General features: G+C 44.1%; 1 long non-coding RNA gene across 1 annotated transcript; it reads left to right on the top strand.

Moving 5' to 3' along the window:
* The first annotated feature begins 1,456 nt into the window (after window positions 1-1,456).
* On the top strand, window positions 1,457-4,613 carry LOC147341507 (uncharacterized). The gene is made up of 2 exons (XR_015158823.1): window positions 1,457-2,583; window positions 4,479-4,613. It is a non-coding gene; the product is annotated as an uncharacterized LOC147341507 (long non-coding RNA).
* Window positions 4,614-7,759: the final 3,146 nt, after the last annotated feature.

Genomic DNA, 7,759 nt, shown 5'->3' with positions numbered 1-7,759 from the left:
CTTCTGTTTCAATTTTTGTTGTTTTTTGGCCACGAGACCTGTGGGATCTTAGCTCCCCGACCATGGATCAAACCTGCACCCCCTGCATTGGAAGGCAAAGTCTTAACCACTGGACCACTAGGGAAGTCCCTTTTTTTTCTTTTTAAAGAGATACCCACCGTTTGAAAAATCTAAAAATAAAAAAAATAGAGATACTCACTTGCTGGCCTCAAGATGGTTGTGTGTACATTTTTGGAGGAAGGAGGATGGACTCAATGAGTGGTTTTGTCAATTATCTAATGACTTGAATGCCTTTGATTTCTGCATCAGAAATGGATCTACTGTTACTGAATTGTGTCTTGGAATTTTGCTAGGAGTAAGGAGTGATACCAAAGCATTCAAGATTAATCCAAGCCTGCAATCAAACTGATCATGTTCTCATACTCCAGTTTCATCAGAAAACATCAAATGGCAGGAAATCAAGCTGCATCCTGACTGGGCAGAGTGTTCTTTGTGAGCTGATGATCTACACTTGCAACCGACTTTTAGCGACAGGTGGTATCATATAGAGCAGTACTTCTCAAGCTATCACGTATATCAGAATCACCTGTGTGGCTTGTTAACGTCCAGGGGGCTGGGCCCCTACCCCAGGTTTTGTTTCACTAGGTCTGGTCGGGGGCAGGTGTGGAGAGACAAGACTGAGGACCATACTGAAAACTACTGATACAGAGGTTAAGGGAATGGACACTGCAGTTGGAACGACCTGGGTTTAATTTCTAGTCCCACCACTTAAAAGATATGGAATCTCAATTAAGTTACTTGTGTGCCTCAGCTTACCCTTCTGTAGAGTGGGGATCATAGAAACTACCTCATGGGGTTGTTGTGAGGATTAATGAGTTAATATACAAAAAGCCCTTAGAATAGTGCTTACTGTATTAGCGTTAGTTGTTACTATTGTTATTAAGAGGTTAGACCACCAAGTTGGGACAGGATCCATAGAATGGGAAAGGAGCATTGATATAGCAAGCTGTATCACTGCTTTTTAATTTGCCATTTTAAAGGGATATTAATGGTAGGATTTTACATCTTGGTTTTCTAGAGATGGAGCTGCTTTGGGGCAGAGAGATCTGAACCCTGAGGGTTGACCTCCTCCCCTTTGTCTGGTTGACTGGTCTCTTACTTCCAGTCTCATCCCCACCACAGGCTTCACTTTCTAGCAAAGCGGTAACAGTGCAAGTTTGGCCGCAGGCCTCAAAGGCAAACGCTCCACACCTCTTTGGGAATCTCATGGAATATCTTTATTCCAGACAACATTTATGAAGTGCTCACTGGTGTGCAAACCTTCATGATTTGATCTCTCTTTCTTAGAGTTCCAGCTAATGATCCTGTTAAAAAACAGAAGTTTCTGTTTAAAATTCTGAAGCCTTTGGTAAGTTGCTTATAAAGGAAAGAAATGTATACATTTCTAATCCATTAACCCTACCCTCAAGTGTGCCTGCTTGTCCTGAGGTTCCCAATATACCTCTAGTTCAGATGATAATTAGGAAGCTTGCTGGCATCATCAGAATGCAGCTGCTTGGGGGAAAGTGCCTAAATCTGGCCATAATGTAACCAACTCTCAAGTTCTTTGGGTGACAGTCCAGGGTGTTTGTAAAACCAGCCCCTGCACTTCATTGTGGTGGCTGATTCTGGTAGGCCGGAGGGGAAGGTTAATAATGCCCAGTGGGTCCATTAGCTTTAACCGAGTCTTCCTCAGTGGACTAAAATGCAGTGCGGTCATCATCCACAGTGGCTTTCCTCTCTGCTCATTAGTTAATGTCAGGGCTTTAATGGTGCAGAGCAAAAGGAAGGGTGTGTATATTTGTGTGTCCCCATTTGCCTTTTCCCTCATCAGCTGAGCATAATTTCTTTCTTTATACAAAGGAAATGATGCCTTAATGATGAGTCCTGGCCTAGAAATTGGAAAACTTTGATTCTAGAACTAGCATCCTTTCTGACTTGCTCTATTACCTTGGATTATTAGATTTTCTGGGCCTTTGTGTCCTTTCTTGCAAAATCAGATGATCCTGACTCCCTCATCTCAGAGTTGTTGAATAGCTAACAAGATAACTGGTAATGCCTTGGAAACTGATTAGTGCTTTATGGATGTGAGAGAGAATTATGATACCCAGCAAATTCAGATTAGAGATCCTGTGCTTTTTTCACACACTTGCCAAGTCTTATTTAATGAAAATAACAACCCTTATAACTTTTAAAAACTAAATATATAAGTTGAATAAATATCTTTTAAAAAAGAATAATTAAATTATAATTTGATATTTTCCGAAAAGAAAAAGAAGAAGCACCTTTCACAATAAAAAGCATGGAGGTGATTTACCAACTTGGTGAATCATTTTCTGGAAAAAAAAAAAAAATCCAGAATCAACCACTAGATGTCAGTGTTGGACAAGCACAGAGAGATTGGCAGCGCCTCCCGCATTAGCGTCTGGCTCCATTTCAGCTATCAAGTTTCTCTGCAAAGGAGAGGGAGTTTGTGTAACTGAAGCAAAGATTTTGCTTTCTCACTTCTCGCCCCGTCTTGCGGAAAACAGCCTGATGCTCTGGGTAAGTCGCCCGTTATCTGTTATCTTCACTTTCAGTGATTCCCTTTATAGATCTGCAGTCTGCTGAGAAGTTTAAAACACAAATTTAAACATGTGCTTAGCTCCCCCAAGGCCACATACTTGTTTTTCTTCACAAAGGTTTGCTTTTCTTTTTCCAGATCAGCCTTCCTGGCCTACCTTTGTGTAAAATTAATCAAATCTAACAAGGAAATACTGCTCTTGGGGACCCAGGTTCCAAAAACCCTTGAATGAGGGTCTTTATTTATTTTTTGCTACAGTGACACTTGCTCTGATTTCAGATCATTTTCTAAAAATGGCAGTTACTTGGTGTGTCATTTTTAAAAGAAAACGTGGTCACATTATAGCTGTGCTAAACAGCCTCTTTCAGTCCTCTTTCATTTTACACTTTTACTGGGAGGTTTGAAAAGAGGCAATGTAATTAGGTTCCAGTTGTCTCTGTTGAGCTCAGAGATGCTCACCTTTCCTTGGGGGAAGATGAATTCCTGTTATGTTGGTTTCTTATCACAACTTGGATTATGGAGGAAATCTGTGGCGAATTCAGACTAAAGCTAGTGATAAAATCAACTCAGCTCTTTGAAAAGGCCACCTGCTCTGGGGTTTTGGAATTCAGATTTTCGGGGCTACCCCTCTTGAACAATTTTCAAGGGTAGAGTTTCAGTTTCTTGTGCCACTCTTGCCCTTTATAGAAGGCCAGCTCAGACACATTTAGAAAACGTTTTGTGGAGTAATTTGGAATTGACACATCCCTTCATTGGTTTACCTTAATCCCTTTTGCCCTCCAGTTGGCCAACAGGAAGAAATGGTTTAGTGACACAAAGTCAAACGTGGCTTTCGTGTGTGGCCACACTTCCTGGAGACCAGTGGAGGGGGCTGGAGGTGACAGCGCCTCGTGGTGTGGAACAGGGCCCTGCTGCAGCACCCTGCGTGGCTGCTGGCCAGGAACTGGCCGTGTCCTGGGGAATGAGTCATCAGGCACAAGCAGCTTGCTCTTGGAGGCAGGCCCAGCGTTGGTTTCAAGGTCCTCTTGGATCTGCTGCCTCTCAGCTTCCACTTCACTGCGTCTCAGCCTCCCTGGGTCTCCTCAGCAGTGTTCAGAATCTTGGAGAAAGAAAAGCCCCCTTACCCTCTGCCCTATTCCATCACTTTGCCACTTCCCTACTTATGCCTGAGACCTTGCCCCTCCCCAGCTTCTAAAGGATCTTTTCCCAAACTCATCCGCTTCTGGTCTGGCACTTTCAACCTTGTCTCCTGCCGGCTGCTTCCCCGGTGCCTTCCTGCCAACGAGGGAGCTGAGAGCAATAGTTTTGGGGTCAGACATAGCTCAGCTACTCGCTACTTGTCTGACATGAGGGCAGTTCCTTTATTTCTCTGAGCTTCGGTTTCTTAATAACAGAACTTACCTTGCTGTGTTTTGTGAGGATTAAATGAGGTAAACTCTGTAAGGAAAGCAACTAGCACTTTGTTGGAGTTAGGGGAGCCATAGCTGCTGCTGTTCATTTTGTTGTTTCTGACTATTCTCCTAATTGTCTGCCTGCTCTCCATTCTCTCTTTGCCCTTCAGCTGCTCAGTATGTCTAATGACTGGGTTATCCTTACTTTTGCTCTTTTACATCTACTCACTGTCCATTGCTTCTTGTTTTGGCAATTATATTTTAAATACCTACGCTTTTCCTTGTTCTTGGTTTCTGACTTGTAGTATCCTGTCCATATTTTCTAGATGCAAAGGTCATCTCCAATCACTCTAAAGAAAAGAATTAAATTAAAAAATCCTCTTTTTTTTTCCAGAATTATCTATATTCTAGGGTCTTTAGTTTTTCCTATTTGCCCAATTATTATCCCTTCTGTGTTTATTGAAATTTTATCTTTTTTTTTCTAGGCCTCGCTGAAATGCCACATCCTCCAGAATGCCATACTTAATCTACAAATTTGAAGCGCGTTAGCCTTCCCTCCTCCACCTTTATAACCCTTGGCTTGAACCTTTTTATTACATAGCACTGTATATGTGGCTCAATTTGACTTTTTTCTTGGAGTATAGGTTCCTGGAGGTCAAGGACTGTGCTATACACACTAGCCTCTCTGCCTTTATGGGGACAGAGGTCACCACCACAGGATGAGAATCAAGTAAGACTTAAGTGAGAGTGTCCTGGTAGATCAAGAATTGCACTGGTTGATAGAGGAGGCAATAGACCTTTCCTAGAAGTCTTGGCAACCCACTCCAGTGTTCTTGCCTGGAGAATCCCAGGGATGGGGCAGCCTGGTGGGCTGCCATCTATGGGGTCGCACAGAGTCGGACATGACTGAAGCAGCTTAGCAGCAGCAGAAGTATTTACAAATGGCTGTGTCCTCATTAGACTGAGATGAGTGGAGGTTTGCTGCAAAATGAACTGTTGTGATTCTCTAAGTATAGTGGCTATGGACGCCATGAGTCGGCATTGTAGGGACGCCCTGTCCCCCTGTAGCAAATGACCAGTAACTTCAAAGTACATGTATGTCAGCAGGGACCTGACGGAGTAAGGTCTCAGCAGTGGGTTTGGACCGTATCAGGGTTTCTTCAGAGGGGATTTACATGTATTTGAATGTTTTCACTCAAACTATCCAGCAGGGAAATCTTCCCCCACAAACATCATAGTATAAACAAGAAGCTTGCCCTTTTTTTCCTGTCTGAGGTCTGTCAATCTCACACATACAATGCAAGGCAAGGCCAAGGCCACGACCTGACTGATTTTGACTGGTAAGGATACAGTGCGGCACTTTTAGATTTAGGAAGTTGAGTACTTACGTAGACAGTAGAAACAAGAAGAAGCTGAAAGAGCCACCTCTTTGTAGTTGTTGTCCCCCACACTGAAAGGAATGACATGGGCCAGATGACCACAACACGAGTGGTGGGGCTCTTCATTGCTGAGAAGCCCTATATAGGCCGCCACAAAGTAGTTCTATATTCTGCATAATAAATATTTATATAAATTTATATTAGAAATTGTATTTTATATTCTTATAACATTTATATTTTATAAATTTGTGTTTATATATTAAAGCAGTTAGATATTCTGAGAAGACAAGGCAGAAAACCGCATACCTCATTAGGACTCGTGAAGCAAGGGGAAACTGTCTCATGAGACCCTCCAGGGCAGGAGGGGTGGGGGTAGGGGGTGGAGGGTGAGGGGGAAGGTAGATCACTGGGAGATGGACTCATAGCAACTCCTTACACGGCCTCCTCCCATTGTCTTCTGTACCAGGAGGATCACAAAGCATCGGACAGGACTCAGGCTGCACTTCCGCACTTTGCCTGCGTGACTTGTGTGGGTGCATATATACGCACGGCCACCAGGGGGCCGTGGCAGAGCCACTCCCCAGCATGTCTCAGGGGTGCCTCCTCTGGAGCCCAGTCACGTGTTTGTTGATAGTAGCTTTGGTTTCTGCATATAGAAAAGTTCTGAAGTTCCATCCTCACCACAGCTGAGACGCACACACACACACACACACACACACACACACACACACACACCTCTTTCTCTCAATTCAGAGTTTAGGTAATTGCCAATGAAACTATCTATACAATTTGCTCTTCTTCTCATATTTCATCCTGATCATTATGCTCCCTACTCGAGTTAGGCTGATTCACTTCCTTGCTTCCTCAGCCAAGGTCCTTTCATCATAAAAAACATCTAAGAAACTTCCTAAACAGGACAGGAATTGGCCTCTGAATCCAAGTCTCCTCAAGCCTGGCCCCTCCAGTTTGCTCTCTTGCTTGCTTTGTCCTGAACAGTTGCTTTCTGTAGGTCTTCGGGATTCTGAGCATATATATGGCTTTTAAAAATTTTATTTATTAATTTAATTCATTGTTTTTGACTGTGCTGAACCTTTGTTGCTGCACACGGGCTTTCTCTAGTTGCAGCAAGTGGGGGCTACTCTCTGTTGTGGTGTGGGGGCTTCTCCTTGTGGTGGTTTCTCTTATTGTGGAGCAGCAGTTGCAACTCCCAGGCTCTAGAGCACAGATTCAGTAGTTGTGGCACAGGGGCTTACTTGCTCCACAGCACGTGGATCTTCTCAAACCAGGGATCGAACTGGCGTTCCCTGCATTGCCAGGTGGACTCTTAACCACTAGACCACCAGGGAAACCCCATATATGGCTTTGGACCAGAGGCCTTTCCCTACCCTTTGTCAGACATGTTCTTGTGGTTCCAGACTGTTTTGCCCAGCCTCAAAGCCCCAGCTTTGCAACGCCATGAACTGTAGCCCGACAGGCTCCTCTGTCCATGAAATTCTCCAGTCAAGAATACTGGAGTGGGTAGCCGTTCCCTTTCCCAGGGTATCTTCCCAACCCAGGGATCAAACCCAGGTTTTCTGCATTGCAGGTGGATTCTTTACTAGCTGAGCACTGCCCTAAAACTCCTCTGTGCTCTACCTATTTATTCATCCCTCTCTCCTTGTCTCCCCCTCACCCCTGGAAACCACTGATCATTTTACTGTCTCCATAGTTTTGTCTTTTCCAGAATGTCACATAGTTGGAGTCATATAGTATGCAGTCTTTTCAGACTGGTTTCTTTCACTTAGTAATATGCATTTAAGTTTCTTCCGTGTCTTTCCGTGGCTTGGTAGCTCATTTATTTTTGGCCCTGAATAGCATTCCTTTTGTACCACAGTTTATTTATCCATTCACCTTCTGAAGGACTTCAAGTTTAGGCTATTAACAATAAAGCTACTATAAACAGTGTTTCAGATTTAGGCCAGTGGAGAAGGCAATGGCACCCCACTCCAGTACTCTTGCCTGGAAAATCCCATGGATGGAGGGGCCTGGTGGGCCGCAGTCCATGGGGTCACTGGGAGTCGGACACGACTGAGCGACTTCACTTTCACTTTCACTTTTCACTTTCATGCATTGGAGAAGGAAATGGCAACCCACTCCAGTGTTCTTGCCTGGAGAATCCCAGGGACGGAGGAGCCTGGTGGGCTGCCGTCTATGGGGTCGCACAGAGTCGGACACGACTGAAGCAACTTAGAGGCAGCAGCAGCAGTAGGTGTGGAGTGGTATCTTGTTATTTTCATTTGTGTCTCTCCAACGACATATGATGTGGAACATCTTTTCATACACTGAGAAAATTATTTCAAACCAGTCTTGGGGATATCCATTTATGGTGGGGATTGAGAGTAGTGACT

This window comes from Bos grunniens, chromosome X, assembly GCF_055505025.1.
Source record: "Bos grunniens cultivar Pamir isolate PY7600 chromosome X, Bosgru_T2T1.0, whole genome shotgun sequence".
In the NCBI taxonomy this organism is placed as follows: domain Eukaryota; kingdom Metazoa; phylum Chordata; class Mammalia; order Artiodactyla; family Bovidae; genus Bos; species Bos grunniens.
This window is presented reverse-complemented; position numbering and strand designations above follow the sequence as displayed.